Source organism: Stomoxys calcitrans, chromosome 5, assembly GCF_963082655.1.
Source record: "Stomoxys calcitrans chromosome 5, idStoCalc2.1, whole genome shotgun sequence".
NCBI lineage: Eukaryota > Metazoa > Arthropoda > Insecta > Diptera > Muscidae > Stomoxys > Stomoxys calcitrans.
Window position 1 is genome coordinate 113,402,259 of NC_081556.1, and position 13,050 is coordinate 113,415,308.

Sequence of the window (13,050 nt, forward strand, 5' to 3'; positions counted from 1 at the left end):
TTCAGAAACTTAAGCAGGGAAACGAAAGAAACATGAATTTTATATAAATTTTTTTTATAGACTCTTCTGATTAGTAGATTTTTAATAGAATTTAGAAAAATGGGCACCCAATTTTAGGCTCGTCTGAACTAGGCACCTATTTATTTGCATTTCAATCCTTAATATTTCATATACAGCTTTAATTACTTTACATTACCTTATTTCGGTTCTGTTAAAAACTGATCCGTAATGTTCCTCCATGCTTCCAAACCATTGATATCTTTGATTTTTTGGCTTTATTGTTTTACATTTGCTCACCACATACCCAATTTTTCTGTGAAACTTTACTCTTTGTTTCTCGCCAATGTCGCTTTTGTGGCTTAAGGGCTTATTCTTTAGCACTCGCTGTCATTCATGGTAACCATGGTAACTTTTTTTACCCCCACCAAGAAGCCACAAACTTTCTTCTGTGCAAGAGTCACAACCACATTCAGCGAAAGTCAGTTTCATTTCCGGCTTCCTATCCGAAACCATATCTCTATCAAAAGTTTTTCACTTCAATTTGTATTTTAGCTTGCATTGGCTGATGATACTTTTACGAATGTGGTAAGTGGCATAAGTGAGCCATGGGCTGCAGTTGAAGTGGCATTGTAGTAGATTTTTCCTACCAATCTCTGTTGCTAACTCGAATTTTCATGGTAAAAACTTAAATCTAGCTACAAGGCATTGATTTCAATTGAGATCCCTGAATGTTTTGTGTTTCTTATACCCAGCACCATGGGACAGGGGGTAGGTTAGGTTAGGTTGATAGGAAGGTGCGGATACTATGCAGCCCCATTTCGAGACATACACCTAAGCCAGTAATTGGCTTGTTGTGCGCTCTAAAAACAAGGTTAGGTTAGGTTAAAAAGAGGCTGCGGATAGTAATCCGCCCAAACCACTATGGACATACACCTAAGCCAATAATCGGCTTATTGTGCGCTATAAAAATTGTTGTGGCTTGTTGTGCGCTCTTAAAACAAGGTTAGGTTAGGTTAAAAAGAGGCTGCGGATAGTAATCCTTAACTGTTTTTCATACCACGTCCCCTAATTGGTTTATGCCACCTAAGTACCGGTGTCTTTTAGTCCCGAAAGCCGGGCAATGATATTGACAGGAAATGCTCCAAAGTCTCATCATCTTCCCCACATGCCCTACACATGCTACCATTTGCCCCACCGATTCCTATGTGCCACATTATGATACCAAATGCTATACTGACCTCCTTTTTACTTTCTTTCAGTAATCGCCTCGTCCTTTCACGATCCCGATCACCCCATAGAGTTTTCGCCGTCCTACCGATCATTCCGCTGTTCCACAGGGTTATATGCGCGTTCTTAGTCCGCGCTCTTAACTCGGTCTGGGTCGACCCGAAAGTTTCGGGTTAACCATATTTATTGACGGCAGTCCTCTGGCTTTCACTGCCAAATCGTTTGCCCTTTCATTTCTCATTACTCCGTTATGGCCCGCGGCAACCAAACGATGCGAATTTTTCCATTCTCAGAGAAGTCGTTAATCTCCTTCTTACACTGCCAGACCGTTCGTGACCAACCGCCCTTGTTGTTATTGCCCTTATGGCCATTGAACAAGTCCAAATGGTGTTTTATGCAGGCACCTGCCACGTTGGCTTAACCCTGCAGAACTCCTATGTGACACGTTATGATACCAAATGCTATACTGACCTCCTTTTTACTTCCTTTCAGTAATCGCCTCGTCCTCTCACGATTCCGATCCCCCCATAGGGTTTTCGCCGTCCTACCGATCATTTCGCTGTTTCATAGGGTTGCATGCGCGTTTTTAGTCCGCGTTCTTTACTCGGTCCTGGTTGACCCGAAAGGTTTCAGGTTAACCATATTTATTGACGGCAGTCCTCTGGCTTTCACTGCCAAATCGTTTGCCCTTGCAATTCCCATTATTCCATTATGGCCGCGGCAACCAAACGATGCGAATTTTTCCATTCTCAGAGAAATCGTTAATCTCCTTCTTACACTGCCAGACCATTCGTGACCATACCGTCCTTGTTGTTATTGCATTTATGGACAAGTCCAAATGGTGTTTTATGCAGGCACCTGCCACGATGGCTTAATCCTGCAGAACTCTTAACCCCGGGTGAAAACGATGCGTCATCCAACGCCCCCATACATAGACGAAGCTAACATGAGTACCAATTCGAGTTCACGTGATCTGGACGTATCCTCCCTCTTGGCTAGGAGCGGAGTACTACCTATCACTACAACAACACCTCGTCATGAATAACTATCGTTGCGTCCACTAAGTCTTGTCCGTCTCCTAATAAATACTTCCAGGGAAAAGGTGGCCACCCTTGCAACGGTCGTCTCGTCTTCAAGGGCCCTACTGAAATCCCACACCACCTCTCTAGTTCCCATCACGCCTAAATCTCTAAAGTCTGCATAGTACTGACATTCCGTAAGTACATGCCTCCAGTCCTTAGGTCTCTCACAGTCGCAGACAAGTTCCTCTGATGCAAAAATGCATTAAAGGAGCCATGTCCCGTCAGTATGAAGCCCAGATTTAGGCTGAAGCCAAAGTCCGGGCGGTCTCGTACGAACGTCACGTCAATTATAAATTCGTAAGTCACCCGACCATTGTCACTGTTCGTCCATCTAGTTTTCCACCTATGATCATGACACTCCAAAAGGAGGAGCCGCGTAACATCGCCATCTGCCACCTCACGCAATAATGGAATTCCCTTTTTCACACTTTACAGAGCGGCCATGTAACTCACAAGTAGATCAAGCGGGGGCGCGCCAAGCAATACTCAAGAGAGGAGCTTCTTACCACACCGCCCTTCTGCACAAAAGCAGACTCCCCACTGGCTATAGCTAACCATTGTACAGTCGATGTCGCAGAGTCTTCCCCGCTGTCAGTGAAGACTTGCATCCCCTCAGCAATCCTACAACACTACCATCCACTACTGACGGTTTCTGTACCAGCGCGACCGAGCAACCAGTGCTGCGCATGGCCTAACTCCTGCGTCATCGCTCTAGACCGCTGACAATTAAATTGGTAAAATTTAAACCCCTTAAGGATCCTTAACATCTAACGTTCGCCTTAGCCGCCAAACCAGCATAGATTGGACAGGCCGCAGACATCCGCCGGCAACCCCTTAAACGAACAATTCCTGCAATGAACGGGGTTCGGAGAGGCCGAAGTCACATGACCGCCCAATCCGCAACGCCGACAGACATCACCCTTCAAGCGACAATCCCATACCCTATGGTCGAAACCCATGCAACGGTGGCATGCAAAGGCCGCATCCTGCATACGGGCGGTGAAGCGAAACCACTTCACGTACGCCCCCTCCTTACACAGCTTATAAGCCACCCTCGGAGTGTACTCAAGGGTGACGTTGACGGCGCCACCCTTAGGCTTCAAAGGCGCAGAAGCCAATCGCACCGACCGGAAAACGGCCTAGTTCATCGAATAGGAGTTATGACAGCATGCACTCCCCTCACCACCAACTTCGGGCCCAGTTTCTCGCGGACCCCCACTTAGAACGCCACCACCGCGGTCCTTCTCAGCCACCGACGGTCTGCGGATAACCGCCCCGCCATCACTAGTCACTATAGCGAGCAGCACTCCTCTGTATAACCTGTCTCAAACTGGGCAAAACAAATTCTCCACGAAATGCACCCAAAATATCACCGATTAACTCACTTACATTCACTTTCACTTTTGTCACACACCCTACTCACTCTATCCAGTCGCAATGACATCCGCTACTTGCCATTGGACTGTAAAATGGCCATAAGGTATTCATACTCGACGTCCTCGCGTTAGCACCACACCACCTCAAGCATTCCGTTATCGCCCGGATCTTTGCCTGCAGAAATGTATTATGGTCAGGCAGTCTTAACAGTTCTCAGTCCCTGGGTTCTCAATGTAGACCCCCAGGCCCACTCTGTCCTCTAGCTTTGTTCCATGATCATGATCTTTCAGATGGCAATACTAGAGTTCCGTCAGTCCAAGACTGTGTCGTTGCCTCGCAATCCGCCATCAGACTCACATAGACAATTTCGAACATTGTGATACCACAGGAACAGGATGCCCCCTTGTACCTACTGTTGGTCGATTCAGATCGATTTAAAAAGCCCTCTAATCCCAATTCCTCTCGATGTAGCCAACCACATCATAAGGGATACTGTCAACCTAATGACCCTTAGTGTAAGCATGCTGATAGTCTTGTTCCAGCGAAAACCTTACCTTGACCACAAAACTTCAGATAGACCAGGGGATAGACAGACAGACCGATAGACATAGCTTTCCATTTAAGCTATTGCGACGAAATTTGGATTAGTGAGTGGCAGCAGTTCTGTCTTTCTGGGCTTTATGCCAATTCCGTTGGCCCCACAATTATCCAGACAGTTTCCTCAACACTCCCTGAACGTGGGCAACGCTGATGACGTGTCATTTCTTCTCCAGTTTAGTTTCTAGGTCTACGGAAAGATCGCAGCTAAAAAACATCCTGCTTTCGCTATTTGGCGAAAAGTACCAACTCAGTCTTTCTGGGGTTTATGCCAACACCGTTGGCCTCGCTCATGCAGACACTTTCCTCAACACCCCTTCAACGTCATCCGGATAGGCAACGCCCTATAGCCTCTCCCCTTCTCGAAAGTTTTCAGCACACCATTGAAGAAGCTGCAAGAGAGAGGTTAGAATCCCTCCTTGCTGTTTTGCTCTGGCACAATTTTCCTTATAGAGCTCACCGTCATTGATGGTTCTGAAGTTTATGCCAACACCGTTGGCCTAGCTCATACAGACGCTTTCCTCAACACCCCCTGAACGAAAGTGGCACGTCATCCGCGTAGGCAACGACCTATAGCCTTCTCCCCTCTCGAAAGTTCGCAGCACCCCATTGAAGAAGCTGCAAAAGAGGGGTTAGAATCCCTCCTTGCGGATTTGCTCTGGCACAATTTTCCTTATAAAGCTCTCCGTCATTGATTCGTTGATAATCCATCGTTTCATCATCGTATCAACCAAATTTAGAAAAAAAGGGGGTGGGGCGGGGGGAGCACGCGCTCATTCCCCCCCATGCCCATTCACCCCCACCCCCATTCAAATTCCTGTAGCCAACCAAATTCAGATAGACTAGGACATAGGCAGCCAGACAGGCCTTGCTATCCTGTTAACCAATTACGACGAATTTTGGAACAGTGAGTGGTTTTATACCCTACACCACTACTGTGGTGCAGGGTTATATCTTTGTGAATTTGTTTGTAACACACAGAAGGAAGGGAGATAGACCCATTGATAAGTATACCGATCGACTCAGAATCACCTTTTGATTCGATTTAGCTATATCCGTCTGTCTGTCTGTTCGTCTGTCCATGTTAATTTGTTTACAAAGTACAGGTGGCAGTTTTCATCCGATCGTCTTAAAATTTGGTACAGCATTCGGCCTAGAGACAAAGCCTATTGAAATTGGAAAAAATCGGTTCAGGTTGGGATATAGCTCCCATATATAAGTTCGCCTAAATCCGTCTGTCTGTCTGTCCGTCTGCCCATGTTAATTTGTGTACAAAGTACAGGTGGCAGTTTTCATCCAATTGTCTTAAAATTTGGTACAGACATGCTTTTCGGCCTAGAGACGAAGCCTATTGAAATAGGAAAAAATCGGTTCAGGTTTGGATATAGCTCCCATATATATGTCCGGCCGATTTGCAGTAATAATGCAATAAAATGGTCAATTATAAATTAACCGATTCTCACAAATTTTGGCAGAAAGGATTTTCTCTTGGCTCTCGACATTACTGTTGGATTTCATAGAAATCGGTCCAGATTTAGATATAGCTGCCATATATATATATATATATATATATCTTATATATACAAATCAATTTGTGTTTGTTTGTTTGTTTGTTTGTATGTTTGTGTGTTCCTTATAGCCTCAGAAACGGCTGAACCGATTTTCTTGAAATTTACACAGATTGTGCATAATGATCCCGTGCTGAAAATAGGGTACTACATTTTTTCATATCTGAAGGGGGGCGGACCCTCCCCCGTACCCTAATTTTCAGAAACCCCAGATCTCGGAGATCGGTGGTGCGATTTCAGCGAAATTGTGCTTGCTCTCTTATTGTAACCTACAAAAAAAAATTTGGTATCCAAATTTGGGATGGGGTACCTTTGGGGGGCTGCCCCACCCTAAAACCTACGAAATATATATAAACACCAATCACGGCAATATGGGACTCAAATGAAAGGTATTTTAGATTTGAAAACATATCTGATACCCAATTGTCGGACCAAGTGATTGGGGGACCACCCCAACCCCCAAAACACCCCTAAATCGGACATATTTACTGTCCATGGACAAATGGGACTCAAATGAAAGGCATTTGCGAGTTAAATACGAATATGATATCCAAATGTGGGACCAAGTTTCTGGGGGTCCACCCCTTTCCCAAAACACCCCCAAACAGGACTTATTTACTGGCCATCGCAATATGGGGCGTAAATAAAAGGTATTTGAGTGTAGAATTCGAATCTGATATCCAGATGTGGGAGCAAGTGTTTGGGAGCCGCCCATTCCCGAGAACATCCCCCAAAGAGGACAAATTTACGACCATAGCAATATGGGGCTCAAATGAAAGGTCTTTGGAAGTAAAGTAAGAATCTGATATCAATATTCGGGAAAAGTGTCTATGGGGCCACCCCACCCCCATAATACCATCCAAATAGGAAGTATTTGTTGACCATTGCAATTTGAGGCTCAAATAAGAGGTTTTTTAGAATAGAACACGAATCCGATTTACATTTTCAAAGCCAAGTCACTGAGTGGCCGCCCTATCCCCCAAAACACCCTCCAAACCGAAGATGTTTGCCGACTATGGAAAAATGGGGCTTAAGTGAGGTGTATTTGGGAGTAGACCATGAATTTGACATCAAAAATCGGGACCAACTGTCTAGGGCACGTCCCACAACCATAGCAACCCCCAAATAGGACGTATTTGCTCACCAAGACTATTTGGGTCTTCAAGACAGTGGAGCTCGCTATTGATAGTTTTTAGGGCCTATACCTCTTAAATTAAAGGTATTTGAGATTAGAAAACCAATGGCAATGTGGGGTTCAAATAAATGATATTTGAGAGTATTTCACGATGCTGATAATTTTTATTGCTAAGAGCTTCTGGGTGTCAAATTACAGGTATTGGGGAGAAGAGCTCAAAATGTATACCCACTTTTGGGACCAATTTTCTGGAGGTCTACCCCTTTCCCATATGGGGCTCAAAAAAAGGTATTTGGAAGTAGAATACGAAATTTATACTCACTTTCGGGACCACGTTTTTGTGTTTCACACTTCACCCTTAACCCACCAACCACCACCCTGGGTGCCTTCCCACTCCCAAAATCCCCATGAGAATATCGGGCTCAAATAAAGTCTTTTAAGTATGGCCCTAAACCCTCCGAGCGAATCCATAGACCAATTAAGATCATGTGGGTTCAGATAAAGGCAGTTTTATTGTTATACTATAAGTAAAGCGATATACCACTTTCGTAGCATGGCAATTCACTAAAAGCTCTTTAATTGCCGAAAATTAATATTCAAAGGAAAATTTTTTTCCATATAAAGTAAAAGAAGGTGCAGCGGAGCGGGCCGGGTTCAACTAGTTATATATAAAATTTAACTAAGTTGGTGTACAACGAACTGTTACAAGTTGACAGTTCTTAATAACATTTTTTAATCATATTAAAATTTTTTAATTTTTCAACACAAGCCACAACATCATTATTTAAAATATTAGCTTGTCATAAATATTTTTGACATTTATGTTCTACCCCCTCCGGCTAGGTGCATAGGTGTGCTTCCTTTTATGTGTAACAAGCTAATAAAATATATCGTAAATACATTTTAACGCCTTCCCATTAGAATAGATCACTGTCAATATTTCATGATTGCGGCCTATGATTGTTATAGCTGTGGAAATAGGCTGTGTTACTTATTTCTCTTTACTCATTCATATTTGGTGTACTCTCGATTGGGTTTTACGACATAGAAGGCACCTGAAGACATTATAACTGTCATTGTCACAATTTTACAACATCAAATTTTTATTACCATCAATATCTATCAACAAAACGCAAACACACGCACTGCTGGGGCACACACAATGATACTCAAACAGCCGATTTACAAAATTAGTTTCCCCAAAAACGAAAAATTTTTTGAGGTAAGGCAAATCTTCCCCTATTCATCGCCGGGGCATGAAGATATTCTCAAATCATTTGTGGCAAATTTTATGGTTCATAAAGCAACTAAACATCAGCGATTTATGGAAAATCGAATTTTCATTTCAATTTATAGCCTAACACCAAATTGAAAAATTCGTAAATATTTTTCTTGGGCATTGCGCCCTCCACTAAACTAAGACAATTTGACTAAAGTAGACTACTGCCCTCCCTTCTATAAAGATGAGAAGAAAAATATTCAAAGATGCTGAATGCCCCGCAAAATGCGTTCGTTAAATGTAGCATAAATTTAAAGCCTTAATAAATTTGTATTGAACTCGGAGATGGGTGAGAATTTATAGGCTAATAGTCTTGAGGGAAAATTTATGTTGAAAATTTAAAGAAGGGGATGAAATTCTAAGCAAATCGCTAATATTGTAGTACAGGGTTTAAGGTTAAGAAGGATTGGGGGAAGACACCAACAGAAGCTAGGCAATACCCTTTTAAGATTAAGGATTGTAGATCGCATAAATCATGTGATTAACCTTTAACAGTTGGTATATCAAAAACACCAAGCAAATAAATATATGCTCATCGTTGTAATAACTGAGCTTAAGTATGGATGAATAAAAAAATGTCCATTAAATTTTGCCTACTTTACAGAAACACAATTAAGGCAAATTTTCCTCTACGACGCATTGCTTAGAAAAAGACAATAAAAGTGAAATGTAGATTTTTAGAGACCTTCGATAATATCTTGGATTTTTTGAAGTAAAATAATTTGTGGCCCATTTCCTTAAGGACGATTTATAGTTCGAAAACTTAAAATGGCCATAAATCCTTAACTAAGCCTCGTAGAGCAAAAGTAAGGTTAATTCGTGATCACTTCGGAAAATTCGAAAAATTGATGAAAATCGGCCAAAAAATTAATTTTGCCCTAGGAAAACTTAAAATGGCCATATCTCCTTAACTAAGCCTCGTAGAGCAAAAGTAAGGTTAATTCGTGATCACTTCGCAAAATTCGAAAAATTGATAAGAATCGGCCAAAAAGTGAATTTTTCCCTAGAAAAACTTAAAATGGCCATATCTCCTTAACTAAGCCTCGTAGAGCAAAAGTAAGGTTAATTCGTGTTCACTTCGGAAAATTCAAAAAATTGATGAGAATCGACCAAAAAATTAATTTTTCCCTAGAAAAACTTAAAATGGCCATATCTCCTTAACTAAGCCTGTAGAGCAAAAGTAAGGTTAATTCGTGATCACTTCGGAAAATTCGAAAAATTAATGAAAATCGGCCGAAAAGAGAATGCTTCCCTAGGAAAACTTAAAATGGCCATATCTCCTTAACTAAGCCTCGTAGAGCAAAAGTAAGGTTAATTCGTGATCACTTCGGAAAATTTGAAAAATTGATGAAAATCCGCCAAAAAATTTATTTTTCCCTAGGAAAACTTAAAATGGCCATATCTCCTTAACTAAGCCTCGTAGAGCAAAAGTAAGGTTAATTCGAAAAATTGATGAAAACCGACCAAAACATTAATTTTTCCCTAGGAAAACTTAAAATTACCATATCTCCTTAACTAACCCTCGTAGAGCAAAAGTAAGGTTAATTCGTGATCATTTGGGAAAATTCGAAAAATTGGTGAAAATTGGCCAAAAAGATAATTTTTCCCTAGGAAAACTTAAAATGGCCATATCTCCTTAACTAAGCCTCGTAGAGCAAAAGTAAGGTTAATTCGTGATCACTTCGGAAAATTCGAAAAATTGATGAGAATCGACCAAAAAATTAATTTTTCCCTAGAAAAACTTAAAATGGCCATATCTCCTTAACTAAGCCTGTAGAGCAAAAGTAATGTTAATTCGTGATCACTTCGGATAATTCGAAAAATTGATGAAAATCGACCAAAAAAAAATTTTTCCCTAGGAAAACTTAAAATGGCCATATCTCCTTAACTAAGCCTCGTAGAGCAAAAGTAAGGTTAATTCGCGATCACTTCGGAAAATTCGAAAAATTGATGAAAATCGACCAAAAAATAAATTTTTCCCTAGGAAAACTTAAAATGGCCATATCTCCTTAACTAAGCCTCGTAGAGCAAAAGTAAGGTTAATTCGTGATCACTTCGGAAAATTCGAAAAATTGATGAAAATCGGCCAAAGAGAGAATTTTTCCCTAGGAAAACTTAAAATGGCCATATCTCCTTAACTAAGCCTCGTAGAGCAAAAGTAAGGTTAATTCGTGATCACTTCGGAAAATTTAAAAATTGATGAAAATCGACCAAAAAATTAATTTTTCCCTAGGAAAACTTAAAATGGCCATATCTCCTTAACTAAGCCTCGTAGAGCAAAAGTAAGGTTAATTCGTGATCACTTCGGAAAATTCGAAAATTGATGAAAATCGACCAAAAAGTAAAATTTTTCCCTAGGAAAACTTAAAATAGCCATATCTCCTTATCTACGCCTCGTAAAGCAAAAGTAAGGTTAATTCGTGATCACTTCGGAAAATTTAAAAATTGATGAAAATCGACCAAAAAATTAATTTTTCCCTAGGAAAACTTAAAATGGCCTTAAAAGGTTAATTCGTGATCACTTCGGAAAATTCGAAAAATTGATGAAAATCGGCCAAAAAGAGAATTTTTCCCTAGGAAAACTTAAAATGGCCATATCTCCTTAACTAAGCCTCGTAGAGCAAAAGTAAGGTTAATTCGTGATCACTTCGTGATCAAATCGGCCAAAAAGAGAATGCTTCCCTAGGAAAACTTAAAATGGTCATATCTCCTTAACTAAGCCTCGTAGAGCAAAAGTAAGGTTAATTCGTGATCACTTCGGAAAATTTGAAAAATTTATGAAAATCGGCCAAAAAATTAATTTTTCCCTAGGAAAACTTAAAATTGCCATATCTCCTTAACTAAGCCTCGTAGAGCAAAAGTAAGGTTAATTCGTGATCACTTCGGAAAATTCGAAAAATTGATAAGAATCGACCAAAAAATTAATTTTTCCCTAGGAAAACTTAAAATGGCCATATCTCCTTAACTAAGCCTCGTAGAGCAAAAGTAAGGTTAATTCGTGATCACTTCGGAAAATTCGAAAAATTGATGAAAATCGACCAAAAAGTAAATTTTTCCCTAGGAAAACTTAAAATGGCCATATCTGCTTAACTAAGCCTCGTAGAGCAAAAATAAGGTTAATTCGTGATCACTTCGGAAAATTCGAAAAATTAATGAAAATCTACCAAAAAGAGAATTTTTCCCTAAGAAAAATTAAAATAACCATATCTCCTTAACTAAGCCTCGTAGAGCAAAAGTAAGGTTAATTCGTGATCACTTCGGAAAATTTGAAAAATTGATGAAAATCTACCAAAAATTTAATTTTTCCCTAGGAAAACTTAAAATGGCAATATCTCCTTAACTAAGCCTCGTAGAGCAAAAGTAAGGTTAATTCGCGATCACTTCGGAAAATTTGAAAAATTGTTGAGAATCGACCAAAAAATTAATTTTTCCCTAGGAAAACTTAAAATGACCTTATCTCCTTAACTAAGCCTCGTAGAGCAAAAGTAAGGTTAATTCGTGATCACTTCGGAAAATTCGAAAAATTGATGAAAATCGACCAAAAAATTAATATTTCCCTAGGAAAACTTAAAATGGCCATATTTCCTTAACTAAGCCTCGTAGAGCAAAAGTGAGGTTAATTCGTGATCACTTCGAAAAATTCGAAAAATTGATGAAAATCGACCAAAAAATTAATTTTTCCCTAGGAAAACTTAAAATGACCATATCTCCTTAACTAAGCCTCGTAGAGCAAAAGTAAGGTTAATTCGTGATCACTTCGGAAAATTCGAAAAATTGATGAAAATCGACCAAAAAATTAATTTTTCCCTAGGAAAACTTAAAATGGCCATATCTCCTTAACTAAGCCTCGTAGAGCAAAAGTAGGGTTAATTCGTGATCACTTCGGAAAATTCGAAAAACTGACGAAAATCGGCCAAAAAATTTATTTTTCCCTAGGAAAACTTAAAATGGCCATATCTCCTTAACTAAGCCTCGTAGAGCAAAAGTAAGGTTAATTCGTGATCACTTCGGAAAATTCGAAAAATTGATGAAAATCGACCAAAAAATAATTTTTCCCTAGGAAAACTTAAAATGACCATATCTCCTTAACTAAGCCTTGTAGAGCAAAAGTAAGGTTAATTCGTGATCACTTCGGAAAATTCGAAAAATTGATGAAAATCGACCAAAAAATTAATATTTCCCTAGGAAAACTTAAAATGGCCATATTTCCTTAACTAAGCCTCGTAGAGCAAAAGTGAGGTTAATTCGTGATCACTTCGAAAAATTCGAAAAATTGATGAAAATCGACCAAAAAATTAATTTTTCCCTAGGAAAACTTAAAATGGCCATATCTCCATAACTAAGCCTCGTAGAGCAAAAGTAAGGTTAATTCGTGATCACTTCGGAAAATTCGAAAAATTGATTAAAATCGACCAAAAAATTAATTTTTCCCTAGAAAACTTAAAATGGCCATATCTCCTTAACTAAGCCTCGTAGAGCAAAAGTAAGGTTAATTCGTGATCACTTCGGAAAATTCGAAAATTGATGAGAATCGACCAAAAAATTAATTTTTCCCTAGAAAAACTTAAAATGGCCATATCTCCTTAACTAAGCCTCGTAGAGCAAAAGTAAGGTTAATTCGTGATCACTTCGGAAAATTCGAAAAATTGATGAGAATCGACCAAAAAATTAATTTTTCCCTAGGAAAACTTAAAATGGCCATATCTCCTTAACTAAGCCTCGTAGAGCAAAAGTAAGGTCAATTCGTGATCACTTCGGAAAATTCGAAAAATTGATGAAAATCGA